The 21,209-nt window shown below is 39.8% G+C and overlaps 1 protein-coding gene and 1 long non-coding RNA gene across 2 annotated transcripts in view; one reads left to right on the top strand and one right to left on the bottom strand.

Moving 5' to 3' along the window:
- The window catches only part of lcorl (ligand dependent nuclear receptor corepressor-like), a 286,193-nt gene that overhangs the window by 90,366 nt on the left and 174,618 nt on the right, over window positions 1–21,209 (top strand). The window lies entirely within an intron of this gene.
- The window catches only part of LOC137337835 (uncharacterized), a 50,151-nt gene continuing 39,994 nt past the window's right edge, over window positions 11,053–21,209 (bottom strand). The window contains exon 3 of the long non-coding RNA XR_010966610.1: window positions 11,053–11,139. This is a non-coding gene — a long non-coding RNA (uncharacterized lncRNA). The remainder of the gene's footprint in view (window positions 11,140–21,209) is intronic.

Consider the following 21,209-nt stretch of genomic DNA (forward strand, 5'->3'; position numbering starts at 1 on the left):
CTAGTTCTAGGTTAGGGGAAACAGCCTCTCAGCATCTACCCTGTCGAGCCCTCTAAGAATTTTATATGTTTCAATGAGATCACCTCTCATTCTTCCAAACTCCAGAGAATAATAGGCCCATTCTATTCAATCTCTCCTCATAGGACAACTCTCTCATCCCAGGAACCAATCTAGTGAACCTTCGTTGCATCCCCTCAAGCAAGTATATCCTTCTTTAGGTATGGAGACCAAAACTGTTCACAGTGCTCCAGGTGCGGTCTCACCAGAGCCCTGTATATTTGCAGCAAGACCTCCTTACTTTTATACTCCAACTCCCTTGTAATAAAGGCTAATATACCATTGGCCTTCCTAATTGCTTGCTGTACCTGCAAGTTAACTTTCTGTGATTTGTGTACAAGGACACCCTTGAAAACTTACACTAACCGTGCAAATGAAGGAGTAGACTTGATGTATACTGAGATACAGGTTCCAAATAAAGACATGCGGTTGCAAATCATTAGTTGTGTTCTGTTCACCAAATATTACTTAACTGCAAATTGCCAGACAAATGAATTACAGGAACAATGTAAATTACACACAGAACCTCTAGTGATTTTCCTTCCTACAGCCTGGCTCTTCTTTTCTCTATGTGAAGTATGTTGTCCCTTATTCAAGAGAGGGAGTTTCATTTCCAAGACAAGATGGACACTGGAGTGCTCAGGAACCACAGAGTCAAATCTTCTTCTATTTTTTTTTTGCACTATGCCATTTGATAACACCAAGCATCATTTGGTTCCTTTTCACGCCAGCAAATAAATTTACTGATGTGTTTTGGGCACACTTTTGCTTCAGTGCACCAGAATTTCATTCAGCTGCCATGGAGCCAATGTTCAGTAAAAATAACAGGAGGTTATTTCCTTCCCAAATGCGCCACTTGTATGCTATATGTAGTGAAAGGCCTAGAATGGTACAGCCCCTAAAAACTATTAAAATAGTAATAGGCAAATTTCGAGCCTGCACCTGATAATGTCTCGCGTTCAGTGTCACCAGTGAATCATCATGCATCCTTATGATCAGGAGTTTACCTTTACTGCCCAGTATCTAGTCATAACCTGGAGTAGTAACAATGAAAATGCCTTGTTATATGAGCTCAATACCATAATTTTGCATGTGCCCCTACATATGTGTCTCTTAACTCGTGGGGGATGGACTGATTGACACTGTAGTGAGATGAGGCCAATTATAAATCAACAATCTGATTTATTTTTCATAAAATCTGCGAACAGGGTAAAGATTACAATGAGTTTCAACTTATTTCATAACACTCCTCATAACATAGAAATAACAAAGCACATTACACTGTCCCCCTTAGCAAGCTAAAGAGAATTCCTCTTACCAGTAATTTTTCCAAAATTGATCAGCACTAAGTTTAAGGAAAGAGCATTTGGTCTTAGTTCCTACTTCCTTAACAGGTCTCACAGACGCCTTCTTTTGTTTTTGTGTCTTTTCTTGGCCAGACAAGGAACCAAAAGATTGACCTCTGTCCCTTCCCCATCTCTCCATGCCCGGGGATTGTTCAGTTGAGCTGCCAATCACATCTGCTACTTGTCTCCTAGGTGTGAGCTCCCCTGGCAGCGCTCCCTGTTGGGCTCACATGAATGAAGCCATAATGGGATGTGTTAACGAATATCATTGTCTCCAACTCCTGCAATAGGCAAGAAATACAATTCTGGATAGACCAATTTCTGGGTCTAATTGCTGATATGTCCACATCCTCTAGATGGTCTATATTGTAGATTTAACCTCTGTTGAACTGAATCTAACTTAACTGCAGCATCTTAATTCAAATCATCCAGAATTCATCCTAATCAAATAGTCAAAAAATCATGAAATGTGATAGTGTTTCAGATGTCACATCAATACTGCATCCTAACAATATACATCATATTTTTGTTTTTGGGGGAGTGGATTTTCAGGTATATGCTGATGGTAACACTTCCACTGAGTGGAAAACAATTATTTGTTGGGTGTGGTGTGGTAACATTGGATTAAATGGTGAGAAACTATTAAATGCTGGTGTTCAGAAGGATTTGGGTGTCCTTGTACACGAAACACAGAAAGTGTAGGTACAGCAACCAATTAGAAAGGCAAATGGTATGTTGATCTTTATTGCAGGGGGTTGGAGTACAAGAGTAAGGAAATCTTGCTGCAATTGTACAGGGCTTTGAGGAAACCACACCTGGAGTACTGTGTACAGTTTTGGTCTTCTTACCTAAGGAAGGATATACTTGCCTTAGAGGTAGTGTAACGAAGTTTTCACTAGATTGATTCCAGGGATGAGAGGGTTGTCATATGAGGAGAGATTGAGCAGAATTAATCTATACTCTCTGGAGTTTAGAAGAATGAGAGGTGATCTCATTGAAACATATAAGATTCTGAGAGGGCTTGACAGATAAATGCTGAGAAGCTGTTTACCCTGGCTGAAGAGTCCAGGGGGCATAGTCTCAAGATAAGGTGTCGGCCATTTAGGACTGAGGTGAGGAGAAATTTCTTCACTCAGAGGGTTGTGAATCTTTGGAATTCTCTACCCCAGAGGGCTGTGGATGCTGAGTCGTTGAGTATATTCAAGGCTGAGATCGATAGATTTTTGGGCTCTAAGGGAATCAAGGGATATGGGGATAGGGCGGAAAGTGGAGTTGAGGTCGAAGGTCAGCCATGATCTTATTGAATGGCGGAGCAGGCTCGAGGGGCCGTATGGCCTACTCCTGCTCCTATTTCTTATGTTCTTATGAAATGCAAACAAATATAATATTTTAAAAATCAACAAATCCATTACAGGCAAGGGCAGGCCTATTAGTCTAATTTCTACATCAAGACAAGTAATAGGAACCATTCTAAGGGGCAGGCTGGAGTTCTATCTGGATAGAAATAGCCAATGTGAAGAAGAAGAAGATCTTGCCTGACACACCTCCTTGGGGGTAGATTTTCTCACCATATGGTTGTCAGGCGACTGCCCGGCAGGACGCTAAGTCCACTTTGAGGGACGTGCCTCAATAACATAGCGTCAGTGGGCTGCAAGCAGAAGACAAGCACTCGGAGCAGCCTACTGGCTCTAGGCTACTGCAATATCGTGGCAGCCCAGCTGGCCTCTGAGCCCGGAAAAAGGTAGATCCGGTTGCGGGGGGGTCCAATCTGAGGAAGGGGCGAACCCAGTCCTGCACCGGCCCAGGTTGTTCTTGTGGAGCCAGGAGGAGCACTCATGCTGGGTCAATTGAAATTTTAAAGACTGAGATTGATAGATTTTTGTTGGATAAGAGTATCAAGGAATATGGATCAAGGATGGATAAATAGAGTTGAGGTACCGATCAGCCATGATCTAACTGAATGACGGAACAGGCTTAAGGGGCTGAATGGCCTACTCCTGCTCCTATGTTCCTTTATTACTTCAGTTTGGTATTTCTCTAAATTCTCTATTTTGTGGTTATTTATATCCCCTTATTTAGATTCCCCTTTTGGCATGTGCCTTTTCACAGCTGAACAAATGGGCAGATGATCTGCTCCCAGGTCCCTACCCTGCTGCTTGTAAACAGCCACCAGGAGCTATGCAAGGGTATGGTGATGTAGTGGTTATGTTACTGGACTGGTAATCCAGAGGTCTGGCCTAATAATTTGGAGAATGTGAGTTAAAATCCCACCATGGCAGTTTGAGAATTTGAATTCAGTTTAAAACTAAATCTGGAATTTAAAAAACTGGTACTGGTAAAAGTGCCCATAAAGCTGTTGGATTGTAGTAAAAACTCAACTGGTTCACTCATGTCCTTTAAGGAAGGCCCCTAAGGATGGGTAATAAATAGTGTCCTTGCCAGTGATGTCCATATCCTGAGAATAAAAAAAAGAGCAGCCTGGTTGATTTGCCATCAAATTTTCCTTCCTTCCTTCTGGAGCTACACTCAACACTTTCCTCAAAAGGCACAGCTGAGATTGCAAATTCACAATGCAAGGAATCACGGCATAAACCCATGTCCTACCAATCCATCAGTACCATATTTCTGAGTAACCTGAATTTACACACTCTTAAATTTCAGATTTAGAAATTAAACCAGATGGAGCAATTCTATAATTTACTATGTTTGAAAAATGCTACACAGTGGACTGTGTTGTAGTGTGAATCCAAAGGATGATCTCTCCGACCTTGTTTCCTTGACTACCAGGATTCCACATCACCTCAAAATCCTCTTTGCATAATTAGTTTGAAATTCAAAAACAACATATATTTCATCTTATGAAAGAACCCAAAAGGCCAAAAACACTACAGTGCTGTGAAATAATACCCCATTACAATAACAGAGGATTCATAGAAGTAGAAACATTTTTTAATATTATAAAAATATTAATGAATGCTGCCTTGTTTTAGAGTAATGAGAATTTTTATAAGGTGCAGGATACAATGCAGTGCTTGGCCAACTGATCTAGTTAAGGCAAGATGGGTGTTATGAAGTTTGGAATACGCAAATGATGCATCTTTAGTCCCAGCTGTAATTTGCAGCATGACCCCTATATATGTCAGTCACTCATTAGTTTTCTAAAATAACAAAGAGCATGGAATGCACTCAGTCAGATGACATTTTCCAGTGTTTTAAATGCCTGCTGTGACATAATTATTCTGACATTTAAGGATCTTTTTAACATCATGAATTAAATATTCTGACATCCCACAGAGTGCAAAAAAGAGAACAGTCAAACTGAATTCAAGTCATTAGTGATCTACAGCTTTCCTGACACACTGAACTTACTTTCTAAACCGCTAGATTTGTAACTTGACATGTGAAAGTACCTATTAGCTGTAAAAACATTTGTTTTACAATGACAGTGGCAGAGATAGATTTTATGATTAAATATGTTCAGATGCCAGGAACAACAATGCAATGTTAAAGATAATGCTTTACGTCTCCAAATAAATGAGATACTATAATTCTGCCTGAAAAAAATGTTTCTCCAAGTACTTAATGCCAGACCTGTGACAGTTTAGTTCCTTTAAACAGTGCACTGTTTCCGTATTTAATTGTCTGAAACAGATTCTCTTTTTATTTATGTGTTAATGGTTGGGGGGTGGGGGGGGGAAGGGGGATGCTGATAAAGTTATTACAATCCATCATGCTAGTTGCTAACATTGTATCGTAACTGTGCCTTACATGAAGACAAAATTATTTTTTGTGCTTTCATTCTTTTATTTTAAGATTCCGATGTTGAGAGTGAGTATTCCTTAACCTAATAACAGAGGTCTGTTTCTAAAGGAAGGCAACTATATATAGGAAGTATCTACTTCCATTGTCAGGAAAAATTGACCTTTATCACTATTGTAGTAGAGTAATAATGAAAGAGTAGAATGTATTTAGAAGTGAGAAAACTTGTCAGCTTTTCTTGTGATGCAAAAAACCTGCCAGGTTTGTTGACACTAATATTGGTGCACATGGTATATACATTTAGTAAAGTTAGAATCAACAAAGTGTGAATTAATTGGCAATTGATTCAAATAATCTACAGTATTAATACAGCATAGTAGGACTCATGCTATTTTGATGAAGAATTGTTACAAAAGTACATCCAGTGCATTTATCATATTTCTAAGATTCAAATGAAATCTATATATAATATATATATAAAGATTTGTGTGTGTGTGTAAAAATCAAACATCTGCACACATTTCCTGTCATCTTTTTCCATTGCAAATTCTTATGTCCACATTTAGAATGAAAACTGCTTATGTAAACTTGTCACACTGAAATTACACCCGCCAGTGGAGGCACTGCAGTGCCACCACTGGCAGGAGGATGTAATTACATGATGACAATTTTACATAGGCAGTTTCCCTTATAAATATAGACATAGGAATATATAATGAAAATATGAAAATAAGGACAGAACATATGACTATCAAATAGGACTGAGAATTACATCTGTGCACTAGCCCACCTTAAACTTCAGCTGAGTGTTTGCCCAACTGAATCCATTATACTTGTTATAAAAACAGAAAATGCTGGAGAAGCTCAGTAAATGAGGCAGCATCTGTGGAGAAAGAAACAGAGTTAACATTTCAGGTCAAAGACCTTTTGTCAGAACTGGAAAATGTTAAAGAGTTAAATTTTTTGAGCAAATACAAAGCCAGGGAAAGGCCGGGGGAGGGAGACGAAGAGAGGAAAGAACAAAAGGGAAGGTCTCTGATAGGGTGGAGGGCAAAAGTGATTAAATGACAAAAGGGATGATAGAGCAAGGCAAGGATGGTGGTAATGGGACAGGTTAAGAAACAAAAGATGGGTCTGGACGAGCTGTAAATGGCAACAGCAGAACCATTACCAGCACTTGCTGTTCGAAAAAATGGGAGCAATGGTTATGATCTGAAGTTACTGAAATCAATGTCCGGAAGGTTGTAAAGTGCTTAAACAAAAGATGAGGTGCTGTTCCTCGAGCTTACGTTGAGTTTCATTGGAACAGTGTAAGAGGCTGAAGACAGAGAGGTCAGAGTGGGAGTGGGACAGGGAATTAAAATGGCAAGCGACCGACAGGTCAGGGTCACATACCATTATACTTGTTGATTGGTGTTATATGCTGCTGCAGTTCTAATTGATAACTTCAGCATGTTCCAACTATTACAGGTAATATGAAAACAGAGGACTTGGGCAATTAGAACAACATTATAATGAGGAAATAGAACTATAGAACTGGGGAATAGAAATATAGAACCAATCAGGAAACACAGTTTTAGGTGGCTCAGTAATGCTGTGCAAGTGCACTGACAGACTTGACCACAGAGTGGTAGATGCAGGTTTGTCCATACAATACAGAGAAGAAATCGCAAACAGAAATGGCCCATTGGAGGAGATGTCTGAATGGAGGTGAAGAGCTTTCCATGAATGAGAGAGGGAAAAGTGAAAATCAATACAATCTGCATTGTTTTCATTCACCTCTTGGCAGTGAGTTACATAGTGGCACTGTAAAATGTCTGGGAACAGGCCACCTTCTTAATCTCGCAGTTAGGCAACAGTACATGGTGTGGGCACATCTAAGGAGTCAGGGTGAATTATAATAAGAAACAAACATGCTAAAGTATTGCAACTTAATAGTTACAGGTGAATTCTGATTTACATTAAATTACATTGTTTATCTCTTTTGCTGTATCCAAACTAATGTCTATAAGAGAAAGTTATAATATGGAAAGAACTCTCAAAGAATGAGATACTTATCTTCTATAAATTCTGCAACCTTATTTTTCTAAGTTGCTTCTTTGTTCCTTAATTGAAAATTCCTGGGTGAAATACTCCTGCAGCTGCAGTTTTGTATTAAAAATAAAAAAGACATCTCCTGAATATTCTGTAAATAAACCAGCTACACTGAAATCAATGGTGACTAGCAGATGCACTGTCCCAAGGATCTCCCCAGTTTATGTTACTGAAGTGTATCCTCTTCACTGAAATGTCATTCTTCTGAGCTCTGTGGAAGTGGCCTTCAAATGAGGGTTTTTCTGAGAATACTGGCAGCTTAAAACATAAGAACATTTGATTTAGCATATAATTATCACTTCTTTTTAGATTTTAGTCCTTTTATGGTTCCTTTGCAAAACACAGAACATTTTTCTGTGCAATTTGCTGTTTGTGCATATGGTTGTTCTGCAGTATGTACTGTACAGAATGTAACGTGTGTTGCTGTATAATGCATTGGCCATCTGTTCCCAGTTGGCACTACCGTACAGAATCCTGGGAGAAATTACAATGGACCAGAGAGGCCATCTCTTTGTAATAGTTACAGGTGAATTCTGATTTACATTAAATTACAGTGTTTATCCCTTTTGTTGTATCCAAACTAATGTCTAAAAGAGAAAGTTATAATAGGGAAAGAACTCCCAAAGAGTGAAATACTCCTCCAGCCCTACAACCCTCCGAGATCTCTACGCTCCTCCAGTTCTTGCCTCTTGTGCATCCCCTATTTTAATCGCTCCACCATTGACAGCCGTGCTTTCAACTGCCTGGGCCCTAAGCTCTGGAATTCCCTTCCTAAACCTCTCTGCCTATCTATCTTTCTCTCCTCCTTTAAGAAGTTCCTTAAAACCTTATGGCTTTATTAACCTACGTCGCTACTTTTAGTGATTTGTATATCTGTATCCCCAGATCCCTTTGCTCCTCTACCCTGTTTAGACTCTTATTATCCAAGCAGTATGTGGACCCCTTATTCTTCCTACCAAAATGTAATACCTCACACTTATCTATATTGAAATTCATTTTTCAATTACACACCCATTCTGTAAGTTTGTACCCGGAAAGGAGATTACTCATATAATAAAAATACCCAATTGCCCACTTTTTACATACACTCCGTAAGCATGAATGTCTAAGTATCCTTCTGAGCACCACCAATTTATTTACTTATTATTAATAACAATAATAGAAAAGTAAGCACGCTACCTATAAATATAAGTGACTTCATCAAACCTCAGGTCCCAGGTTAGAATTATGGAAATCTGTAAAGCTAAAGGAAATGCTGATTAGTAATGGGAGCAAGGCCAGAATTATAAATAGATATAGTTTTATCTCCCATGGCATTGCACATGCGGAATCAAACCAACTGTAGTTTTCAGGTGAAGCAGAGTTAGAGGGTGGAGAAATTTCTACCTTGGGAAGAAATTGATCTTTCTCTACAGTAAAAATAAATTTCCCTTTGGATGTATCATAGTCCTTATGTCATAGTCCTCATTTACCTAGAGTTTCTCGTGTGCCACCAAATTTTCATACCCTACCAAAATCTTTTTGTAAATTACTGATAATACCAGATTTATTAGTCACAAATAATTCAACCAATGATGTGACAGAATGTGGCATTAGTTTAAATTACACAATAGCTGGTGTGATAACTGTTGCAACAAATAAGCCAACCTAAGGCCAACATTTATGTGGAATCTCATAAATTATTGGGTAGCAAGGATTTTTCTTTAGTCATCAAATGAGGCTTCAGACTCTCTCACAAACACTTGAACTGGATTCCTAACTTTTGCCAAATTGATTCAATTCATTAAGCTGACACTGAGTGACTAAGATTGAATCAACAGAAGAAACATTTAACAACTGACTGCATACATCAAGACGGGATTCTTTTGGAAATTATTCAACACGATAAAAACAATTAAACACAGTGCATTGCATTGGGTATCACTGCCTGCCTCCTGGTGCAGCTTCAAAAGCTGTGGAGGACTTTATGGTATTTTCTTGCTTTCACAACTGGAACAGCTCTGAGGGGTTACATAAAGGGGCAAGACCAGTGAGGTCTGAGAGGAAGGGGGGAACCTTTGTTCTGTTATGCCTTGTTTATTTTCTTAGTCAGTCAGCTTTATGTGAGGTGTTGGGTGAAATCTTGGTGGAAAAATAAAGGCGTTTTCACATGCACATCGTTATTAACATGCAAATCGGCCAGCAAGTTCAGGCGAAGAAGAGATACACCGTGAGTTTTGAAGCTTCATAACTTGCCGGTCAATTTACGCCGATCTGCTGTTTGTCTTGCACAAACGGCAGCTCGCCATCAACCTCCCTGTTATTTTTAAGAACTTGCTGGATTTGCACGTTAAGTGCCCATTAAACTCACTGCAGAAAGTTGGGGCTCATACTAAACAGAGTAAGTACCCTTTTAACGACATGATAATTGTTAATGCAATGCCAATCAACCTCTCCAGCCCAGAAAGGGAACAATTTAAACTGCTGTGTCCCATTTTAAATTTTAAAATTTTTTTCTTACTTTTTTCTCTCTTTTCTCTTAATCCAATTTCCTTTCCCTCTCTTTATTTCTCCTTCTGTACCTGATTTGACTCTGATTCACCCTCCTTCTCCATTGTTCCTGTGTTTCTTTCTCAATCCTTAAATCTCATTGGTTAAGGAGATAGACTGTTGGTCCCGTCATTCACCAAGATCCCAGATGTCCTGTTGCCCTCGCCGTGCCGTTATCAGCTCGCACTTCCAGCAAGTTACCGGGCAAATTATATTCGAGCTGAAGGGTGCAGGATAAAGTCTAACTAACGGTGCACAACACGAGATGCGCCGCTCCAGCAAGATTTGGCTCATTATGTTTATTAAAGATTGGTGAAAGACAGAATAAGCCATCCTTACAACTGAGCATTAAGCTGATTAAAACAATCTAAATGATGCATAATGTATGTAAATTCATTATATCTTCTAAAATATTTAGCACTAAGTGGATACCTTAATTATATTGTGAATGAGGAATCTTCCAAGGAAATCTTGTAGAATGCTAATTTGCGTTATTTGGGAAGATAATTCTACCTCTGCTATTGAAGTGGGTAATGATTCACAGCCCATTTTTCAGTATGTATAATTAGAGAGGCAGCAAAAAATTTGACCCAGTATCTTAATGTAAATGATTTGTGTGGCAATTTCAAACTATCAGATTTCACTGATGAAAAATATGAGGCATTTGAAATAACCATGAGACAGAGAATACAATATGGAAAAGGTGTCACTTTACACTGGAAAAAAATTATTGAAAACATAATCTTTTTTTCTTATTCAGCTGTAAAATAAAACCGATTTTCCTGAAGAACCATGACTGATAAAAAAAAAAGTGGTTAGTGCTGAAATTTAGCTCTATGCATGCATCATAATTGCACTCTGAATTTCAATGAAAATTCAACATACCATTTTTCTAAAGGTACGGGTATCGGTTCACATGCAATAGCTTACAAAAACATAATTACACCTTGCATAATAAAACTATTAAGACATTGTCTCCTGTTCCGTTGTATAAAAATTGTTGTGATTGTCATATAAAATAACATCTTTAAATAACTAACAATTAATATGTCAAAAACATTTGAAAATTGTACTTCACTGTCAAATTTTCTTATATTGAGATTTTGATACATATCAAGACTGACACGCGTGAAGTTCTATTGCCTCCATAAAGGTTACATCAATTTATTTCTGCCTAGTCTGAGCTACCTTTGAAAAATAAATTGTATTATATCTATCATTAATAGTGCCAAAAGCTGAAAAGGTTTGCCATTAAATAACTCTGACTTACAATAAAATAGGAGTAGATAATGGTCCACTGTGTTTGATCGTTGATACAGTACTCACATTTCTGATTGCTTTCAATGTCTGTGTGCTGACAAAAAATGCAAGTTAAAAGATTTAAAAGTTATTGATCAATGATATTAGGTTTAACTGGAGAAAGCGTGTAAAACTGGTGGAGCAGTGCCTTGAGATTGATTGAAACTGACAAGTTTCCTTAGAGCTTCAATACAGCATGAAAATCAAAAGAAAGGAAGAAAAAGATGGTCAAATGTGAATGTAGAATATTAAAATGTTTACAAGTAGAATTTTTTTAATTTTAGAAGATCAAAATATATTGTTAGCGTCTTCTCCTGGTGCAGGCCCTTGCAGTAAAAGTAAAATGGAAAACATGTTCTTCATTACATGTTACAAATATCATTATAAAAATCAATTAATCCTCAAAAGACTATTGTAGTGTATCAGTTCAGACCTACTAAATTGAAAATAAAAAATTTTAATACAGTTTTATTTTGGAAGCAATATATTTTATTGCCTTCATATGCAGGCTGGTTTTTAGAACTGTTGAAAATCAAAAGCATGGGAAATATTCTGATTTGTGGTTATTACAGCGCTTGAGAAAGTTATGTGACAGTAAATGCATTCACTTACCTTTTGGGTTGGAGCATTGGAAATATTTAATTCACTTGCCAATGGTAAGTTAAGACACACAATTGTTAATTCATATCCATACCCATGGATTCTCGTGGATCCCAAGTTTAGCTTACATATTTCTTCAGGACCCCACAATTGTCTTTCTCATCTTTCCTCAATGACAGCAAAATCCCAATGCAAATTAAGCTTGTGGCATATAAGACAAGTATCCATACAGTCCTCCTTCATGGCTCGGAGCTCCCAGGCATGTAACAGCCCATGTGTAAGATCCAGGACTATGCTCTAAGTGGCTTTGTGGCAAACATGAGAAAACGTTACAGGGAGGGAAGGTTCCAGCCTACACCAACCTGTTGCTCATTATCTGGGGTGCGGGATGGTTCAGTCTCATAGCAAGCACACCTCTTTGCCAAAACTCCTTGTTGAGAACATGGATTAATCAGTTGGTGACAAATATGTGGCATTGGACTCAGACATCTACAGCATTAAGCTGGCTGGCACATCACAAGCTATCCTGCATAGGTCCTTCCATCATGCTAAAGATAGATATTGATCAAATAGCTGATGATGGGACGCTGGATGGGAATAATAATTTTCGGAAAGCATTACCTGAAGACTAGGCATATGAACACGTGCTCACATATCCAGGATTCAAAGCCTACGTCAACTGCATTGCAGCAAGGCAAGCAGTTGCTGCTGAAGCACTATACGACTAACTAATGGAACCACCATTTGATGGGGTATGGTGTGTGTCCACATTGTGATCAGGAAAATAGTGGTAACGTACTCACATATTTTATGGTAAGTTGTACTGCTCACCATGCCACCCACTGTCCTAGCGAAAATTAAAACCCACACTTGTCAGTTGTCTGACAACCAATTAGTGACTATCCTCCTTGAGAGCATGGTAAGTGGGTCCCTTTGGGATCAAATTAACTACAACACAGCATGCCCAGAACTGAGTCGCTCTTCTGTGGCAGACTCGATAATCAAATACCCGAGCCAGGCAGATCTGCAGGACTCCAGAGAGCTGTTGATGAGTGATCAGCCAGCTTTATTCATTGATGGGACCTGGAGGGGTAGACCTGTCATTGGGGACTGTAACTCTTCCCAGTCAACTCCAAATAATCCTGCAAGCCAGTGCCCTAAGATAGGGTGGTCTTAGATGGACAAGCAGTGGGGAGAATTCTAGTGCTCTCTGCTGGTAAGTTACACAGTTTTAGCCAATTAGATTCTAGCAATACTCCAATGTGTAATATGGGTTGGCTAAAACTTGGCTCTTGCCACCTTGTACCTAAATTCTTGGGATTAATAAGTGGGGTATATCCTTAAAGGAAGAGGGTCTGAACTTATTAGGCAAATAGAAATGCTATTTATGCTGATTTCTCAGTAGTTTGGTTTGGAGACAATTAAATATCGTGATTGGGTATCAGATACCCAGCTAATCAAATGCTAGACACCCAACCAGAAGTTAATTGAGAGTATTCAAACCTACTGTCTCAATAAGTGAGAAAAAGATGCTTTATTGTAGATATTTGCTATATTGTACCATCTACAGGATGCACTGCAGCAACTCGCCAAGGCTTCTTCAACAGCACCTCCCAAACCCACGACCTCTACCACATAGAAGGACAAGGGCAGCAGGCACATGGGAACACCACCATCTGCACATTCCCCTCCAAGTCACACACCATCCTGACTTGGAAATATATCGTCGTTCCTTCATCGTCGCTGGGTCAAAATCCTGGAACTCCCTATCTAACAGCACTGTGGGAGAACTTTTTTTTTATTATTTGTTCATGGGATGTGGGCGTCGCTGGCAAGGCCAGCATTTATTGCCCATCCCTAATTGCCCTTGAGAAGGTGGTGGTGAGCCGCCTTCTTGAACCGCTGCAGTCCATGTGGTAATCAGAAGGAGGTTTCCTTGCCCATGTTTGATCTGATGCCATGGGATTTCATGGGGTCCAGAGTCAATGTTGAGGACTCCCAGGGCCACTCCCTTCTGACTGTATATCACTGTACCGCCACCTCTGGTGGGTCTATCCTGCCGGTGGGACAGGGCATACCCAGGGATGGTAATGGAAGAGTCTGGGACGTTGGCTGAAAGGTATGATTATGTGAGTATCGCTATGTCAGGCTGTTGCTTGACTAGTCTGTGGGACATCTCTCCCAATTTTGGCACAAGTCCCCAGATGTTAGTGAGGAGGACTTTGCAGGGTCGACTGGGCTTGGTTTGCCTTTGTCATGTCCGATGCCTAGTGGTCCGTCTGGTTTTATTCTTATTATGACTTTTCGTAGTGAGATTTTACAACTGAGTGGCTTGCTGGGTCATTTCAGAGGGCGATTAAGAATCAAGCACATTGCTGTGGGTCTGGAGTCACATATAGGCCAGACCGGGTAAAGACGGCAGGTTTCCTTCCCTAAAGGACATTAGTGAACCAGATGGGTTTTTATGACAATCCGGTAGTTTCATGGCCACCATTATTGATACTAGTTTTTTTATAATTCCAGATTTTTGTTTAATTAATTGAATTTAAATTCCCCAGGTGCCCTCTGGGTTGTATCTCAATGCATTTACCTGTTGGTAGGACTAAATAGGCAGACGCTTCATTTAAATATTCATCTGCGGGACTGTCAGTCCTGCTAATCAGAACAGCAGGAAATGGCAGGTAGGATGCCAGACATAAAGAAACCTATTTGAAATGGTTATCCAGGGTAGATAAGCAGCAGCAAGTATCCTGGAGGTCATGAAAAGGACATAGTAATATAAAGGTAAGTGTATTTTAGCCATTTCTGTTTTCCTTTTTTTCCCATATTAACACTTAGGTACTCATGAGCCTTCGTTAACCAATGAGTTTCCCATTGGGGATCTCCCTATCTGATGTGTTTGGAAGGAAGCAAGGAAAGTCAGGCTGCACAAGACATATCTGTACCAACCTGCCACTCCCCACACATCAAATCTGCAGACAGAGGTGCACATATTTCATTTTAGCAGATGACTAATGCTGTTAGGCTTCTCTTCCCAGACAAATCTATGATGTGGAGATGCCGGTGATGGACTGGGGTGGACAAATGTAAGGAGTCTTACAACACCAGGTTATAGTCCAACAGCTTTATTTGAAATCACAAGCTTTCGGAGGCTTCCTCCTTCGTCAGCCTCCGAAAGCTTGTGACTTCAAATAAAGCTGTTGGACTATAACCTGGTGTTGTAAGACTCCTTACATCAGACAAATCTAGAGAATGCCCCAACTAACCCCTAATGTTGGTCACTTCCTCAGAAACACCCTAATTACAATTTGCCAAACTTTCAATGGCACTGCATGAAAGGAAGCATGCCAGGATAATCAAGAGGCAATGCTACTTGATTGACTTCACCTGCCAAGATGCTGCCAACCATTTTTACAGGTCGTAGCATACCTGCCTTTAAATGATCATGGGGAACTGTCAGAAAGGCAGATGTTGTGCTGTGCTATCTCTTGCAAGGACACCTGCAGCTACCATGCAGCATAGAGCCAGCACATCCAGTGGCAGTAATGATCAGCTATAGCCTGAAATTTGGCTCTGTCTTCTAGCAGGCATGCTGTAATGCTGACCTGTGGGATTCATGCTGTAGAGAGTCACAGAGGGTAAATCTCCTCACAACCATCTCAAGCAGCACCACCTCCACTTCAGCAGCCATCAAACAGGGGTGCTAATCTGCTCTGTCAAGTGTTTGCACCATGAATTTCATTTCCCTTCATTTTTGCCTGTCTTCTTCGTCCCCTATCCCTTCAGTCTTGAGTTGAAATGCCTTCTGAGGCTCTCAAGTCTTTCAGAATTTTGGTTCTTGATTGCGACACCCCCATTAATTGTCCCCATTCCTTTGAATTTTATTCATACACCGTTTTCCACTCCTGCTGCTGGTGTGCTCCCTGCAACTATCCGAATCTGCACCTGAAGCTATGCTAATGAGCTGACCTTAGAAACAGCACACTTCCATTGAGACTATCTTAAAAACTGCCAATCATCATTCTGGCATCAATGTCGGAAAAGGTGGATGATTTCCAGCTAGAACGCTCGCCATAGCGAGTTGCCAATAAGTTGATTTTTCAAAACAGAGAATAACTCCTTAATGAAAAAACATATTTTTAACAAATATCCCTTACAGCCTTTTTTGAGGGTGTATTTTTAAGTAGAAAGTACTTCCTTCAAAGTATCATTATTCTCTTTAAGCTCCACCTACAATGTAGTTAATGCATTTTAATAGTAGCTTAAGGAGAAAAAGAAAATTGTTACAGCTTCTTGATCTCCAGTTGAATTCAAATGCAATACTAAGGTAATTTCTGTGGCAGTCAAAGAATTTATTTAATTCTATTCATTCAAATGGTACACTGCAGCTGCTATCAGTCATAGTTACAAAGACACATACATACGTAGGCAGATAGAGAAGACATTGTAGCAATGAATCTTTTCAGATTTCACTGAATAGTCAAGCAAAAGGGATGTCAATAGATTCTTTATTTTCAAGCCAACAAATATAACTTTGTAGTAGCTAAAGTGATCTAAACTACTCTGTCATTGGCCAATTAACCAACTAAAGGAATAATAGATGCATACTATATAATGAACATACTGAAAAGAAAAAATTTGTTAGTGCCTACAGCAGCGGTGTCAAACGTATGACCCATGGGCCGAATCCGGCCAGCGGAACAGGTTCATCCAGCCCGCAGACTTCCCATGAATCTTCATTTCTTTATTTAGTTTGTTGGGGTGGCAACGAGTTTTATAACAAGTTGAAATCACTTACGTGACCACCCACCCCCCACTCCGCAAATTACAGCCAAGAGATAGCAATCGTGTCTGTCACTGTTTATTGGACTCAGTTTTTCAACGTCTCGTAACATTGATACCTGATTTTTAAGTTCTGTAGTGACAAGTGGTCCTCATGTCTTTATACAAGGAGAGAAAGGTAGATCAGGAGTGCTATGCATTTCAAGAGAAATGGAGACTTTTGTATTTCTTCGTGGACATGAATGGAAAGCCGATATATTTGATTTGTAAGCATCAGGTAGCTTTGGTGAAAGTTTACAACATTCAAAGGCACAATGAAGCAAACTATGGTGAGAAATATAAGTACACAGGAAAGTTATGGGAAGATAGATTTTCTGAATTAGCAGTCATTGAGTAAGCAGCAATCGATGTTTACTAATACTGACCACATAAGCGATGCTGCTGTTAAGGCGCGTTATGTGATTGCCCATGAAATAGCTGTGTCATCGAAACCATTTTCTGAGGGAGAATTTTCGAAGAACTGCAAGCTATAAGCTACAGGAATAGTGGTAATTTTAACCTAACTCACTGGGCGGGAAACCCAGGGGATTGGGTGGAACGCCAGTTTTACCTATGGAGAGTAAAATCAGGTGGGGTGTAAAACCAGCGTTGCACCCGATCCCGTCAGTTTTTCGACTGGCATGTTAGGTTAAAATTTCCCCAGTATATCCAGATAAACGGCAAGCTTTTGCAAATATCGGCCCCTCAACACAATTGCTGAGAGAATCCATGATTTAGCTGAGAATTTAAACAGTCAACTACAAGATAAAGCAAAGTGCTTTGCTGCTTTTTCAATTGCAATTGATGAAAGCACTGATGTAACTGCCATGGCTCAGCTAGCAGTATTCATTCATGGAGCTGGTGAGAACGTGTACATAACAGAGGAGCTTATAGAATTGGTGCCGATGAGAGACACAACAGCAAATGATCTCTTCAACAACTTGGTGGGAGTTCTGGGGTAAAGTAGATGTGAACTGGACAAGAGCTGTGAGTCTCGCCACGGATGAGGCATCTGCAATGGTGGGCAAAAAAGTTGCAATTGTGACAAAACTGAAGGCCAAATTGCAAATTATCAACCCAAACTAGCAGTTTCATAGTTTTCACTGCATTTTACAGCAAGAAGCTCTGTGTAGTAAAACTTCAAAAATGAATCATGTTATGGATGTGGTTATTAAAACTGTAAATTTCATTCAAAGTGCAGGTCATTTAGCCAGTTGTTGGAAGAATGTGAAATCCTCCGTAAGCTGCCATGTCACACTAGTTTGGTGGCTGAGTCGGGGAGCTGTATTGAAGTGTTTCTGTGAATTATGTGGTGAGATCCAGCTGTTCGTAGATCAGAGAGGGAAAGATGTTACTGACTTACAGGACAATGAATGGCTTCAAGACCTTGCTTTGATGGTGGATATTACAGAGCACCTGCACTCGCTCAACAGAAGAATGAAAGAGTGCAACCGAATATTGGCAGAATTCGCATCCTTGAGATTCAGCTTCAACTGTGGGAGAAGCAACTTTAACAGAGTATCTTGGCACATTTTCCCACTTTGATATCACTATGTGACACTGATGGGAATCAATGTGATGGTGCCACAGAATAGTACATGGGCAAAATTGCTGAACTAAGAAAGGAATTTTAAGAACAATTCTCTGACTCCAGGAATCAGGAAGGAGAGTTTGCAATTCTCAGCACACCATTTCCCATGAATGTGCATGATATACCAGAGGAGCTCCAAAGGGAAGTTATTGAACTGCACTGTGACATTCCATTGAAAGATAAGTTTTCTGATATCGTTGTTACCAGGTTTTATCAATGCCTGGCACCAAATTATCCCAAACTGAAATCCTTTGCATCAAGAGTTCTTTCCATGTTTGAGACCATGTACATGTGTGAACAAGTACTCTCCATCATGAATATCAACAAGTCTAAACCATATTTGTGACACAAACCTGAACTTGATACTCAAGATAGACTCAGCCCACTTATTTGCTCCAAATGTAGATGCAATTGTTCAAGCTAAGAGGTGCCAGGTATCAGGGAGCAGGAGTAGTAGTAAATAAAACCTAAAAGTAAATAAGTACCAATATGGATTATCTTTAATAACTTTTGCTGAACACCCACTTTACTTTAGTCAGAATGCACTTAATGTGTACCTTATTCATCTTAGGCCTAATAATTAACAAAGTGGTGCATCTTGGCGTAAGTGTTGAGATGTCCCACTGGACCTCCGTCACTCACCCTGTCAATGTTCGTGGGGACAGGGGAGATCCTGCAATTTGAATGTCTTTGGTGGGTTAGGGATGCATCTGAGTGCCTCCCTGCTGAACATGTCTGAAAGTCCCAGGCTGTGGGGGAGGGGGGGTGGGAAACTGGGCCTTCTAGAAAGCCTTCTGTATTCTCCCCATTGAAAGTTTCCTGCCTTTTCTTCATGGTCCGGGCCACAATCGCAGCTTGAGCCCTCCAGTTGGGCCCCTTGCCACCATGGAGGTGGTCCGTACGCCTACTTTCACTATATCACTGCCAAGAATACGCTGGGTCCTTTGAGGAATGAGGTTGCAGGAACTTCCGACATAGAGAGACCCTGTCACGAGCCCCATTTCTCTTATGATGGTCTTTTGGGGGCAGGTGGAGGCTCTGCCCTCACAAGGCCATCTGGAAGCTAGAGCAGATGGCTGGGACCTGGCCTATCCAGGCCTCAACCTAGTTTCCAGTGGTTCGGTCAAACCGCCACTGAAGTTACAGCAGGAATGCACTGAAACGGCAATGGATCCCCTCTCCTTATATTTAAATATCTCCCACTGCTGATCTGCTGTTTGATCTGCCAATTGTTTCCATTCAATTAACCAGGCTGGGTCCCCTTTCATCTCCCTGAAATTAGCCTCTTTCCAGTTCAACACCTTTATCTTCAACTCCTGTTTTTCTTTATCTATTTTCAATGTCCCAAATTCAGGTTACTTACTTGTCCTGCTTCATTATACAGAATCAGATCCAGCATTGCATCCTACCTTGTTGGACATGCAACATACTAATTAAGGAAACAGTTCCATATGCATCTTAGAAACTTTACCCTATTTTGGCCACAAGTCTACCTTAGGATAGTTAAAGTTTCCCATTATTGTAACTTTGTTAATACTGTAAAACTGTCCAAATTGCCTACAAATCTCATCCTCAATTTCTTTCTCACTATTCAGCATTCCATATTGCACTCACAATATGTTAACAGATCTCTTACTATTTCTTAACACAGACAGAGCCCATCTGAGTACCGCCATCAATATAAACTTTACTTTCTATGGCTGTAATTGTATCCTTAATTAATAAGGATGATAAGATTGAATGACTTTTACAAAAATAATATTACAATAATATCACATGTAAAACACAGATGCAGTTCCCATCCCTATAATAATAATCCTGTATTTATTTAGAACATTGTTCAAAAATGATTTTGAAGGGTTAAAATCCAGCCTTTATTGCTAGTTAGGATGCTTGATCTTTAATCCTCAAGCTTTCTTGAGATGAAGGTTAGGCGCTGTGGTATTCGTCTTTGAAGGACCCAAAATTCTGGTCTTTGCAAAGTCTAAAGCTGATGTAATTTGATCATTATACCACCAGGAGCTGGATTAATTACACATACCACCAGAGACTGCATGTATACCCATTGTTAATCCACCAGGGAATATGGATGCATATTTCTTCTACTAAACTGCCAGATAATATGGATCTATATTTACCCTATCTAGATCCTCAGAATACTAACCCTTCATAAATCCAATTATTTATTTCCCAGCGAATCTTTTTCTGAAATTTTTAATTTTGCATCTGCATAATTAAATTTAAGTAGGAAAACTAATTGTCTCTTCTGCCTTGTCTTCAGATGCTGCATACATAGTATTGGATTGAATCTGAAAGAGAATAGCTGCACAATTACTTCTTACATTTGTGTATTTTTAGAGGAACATCTTTTGAAAACTTAGCAAAAAACCCCCCACAAAAATGTGGATGTAATCAGGAATATATGAAGGTTGCCTGTACTTTGAAAGGTTTTGCAGTCAGCATGAAACCAAACCTCTGTCAAATTGTTGAAACATCAATATATGTCAGTGTATTAGCAAATTACCCTCCCCCACATAACATCAATGTTGCTGTGATCTGACCACCTGAGCCAAATCATAGCCTCTTTGTAGTCTGCAGTTTATACCTTTCAGTGGAATTTTGTCTGATAAAGGAAACATGTTCCTAAACTAAAAGATGGCAATAAATATTAGATATACAATGAACTTTCATCATTTATTGAAAAATGACTCACTCAGTGATGTCAAGCACATAACTCACAAAATTAGAGGCTAAGGGGGTTAAATGAAATAAGGTCTGAATCTGGGCGCAGGCGACGCGGTGTGCAATTAGCCCGCGCCCGGTGGTTCCGATGCAGGCAGCACGTTAGATTTGTGCTGCCTCCTCATTTACCTGATTGTAGTGCAGCAAGGAGGCCTAGCTGCAACGTTCTCTCCAGCTTCGGCACTTAACCAGCAGGGGGGCCAAATCTTGCGTGAATTGCTCACATCTCTTAAAGATAGGCTGCACCTTTTAAAGGCAGCCTGCACCATATATATAAGTGCAAAATATAAGATACGGGTCTGCACGGATTCTGAACGGAGATCAGACATCGCACATGTAAAACATAGATGCAGCTCCCATCCCAATGTTTA

The sequence above is a fragment of the Heptranchias perlo genome, chromosome 1 (assembly GCF_035084215.1).
Source record: "Heptranchias perlo isolate sHepPer1 chromosome 1, sHepPer1.hap1, whole genome shotgun sequence".
Taxonomy (NCBI): domain Eukaryota; kingdom Metazoa; phylum Chordata; class Chondrichthyes; order Hexanchiformes; family Hexanchidae; genus Heptranchias; species Heptranchias perlo.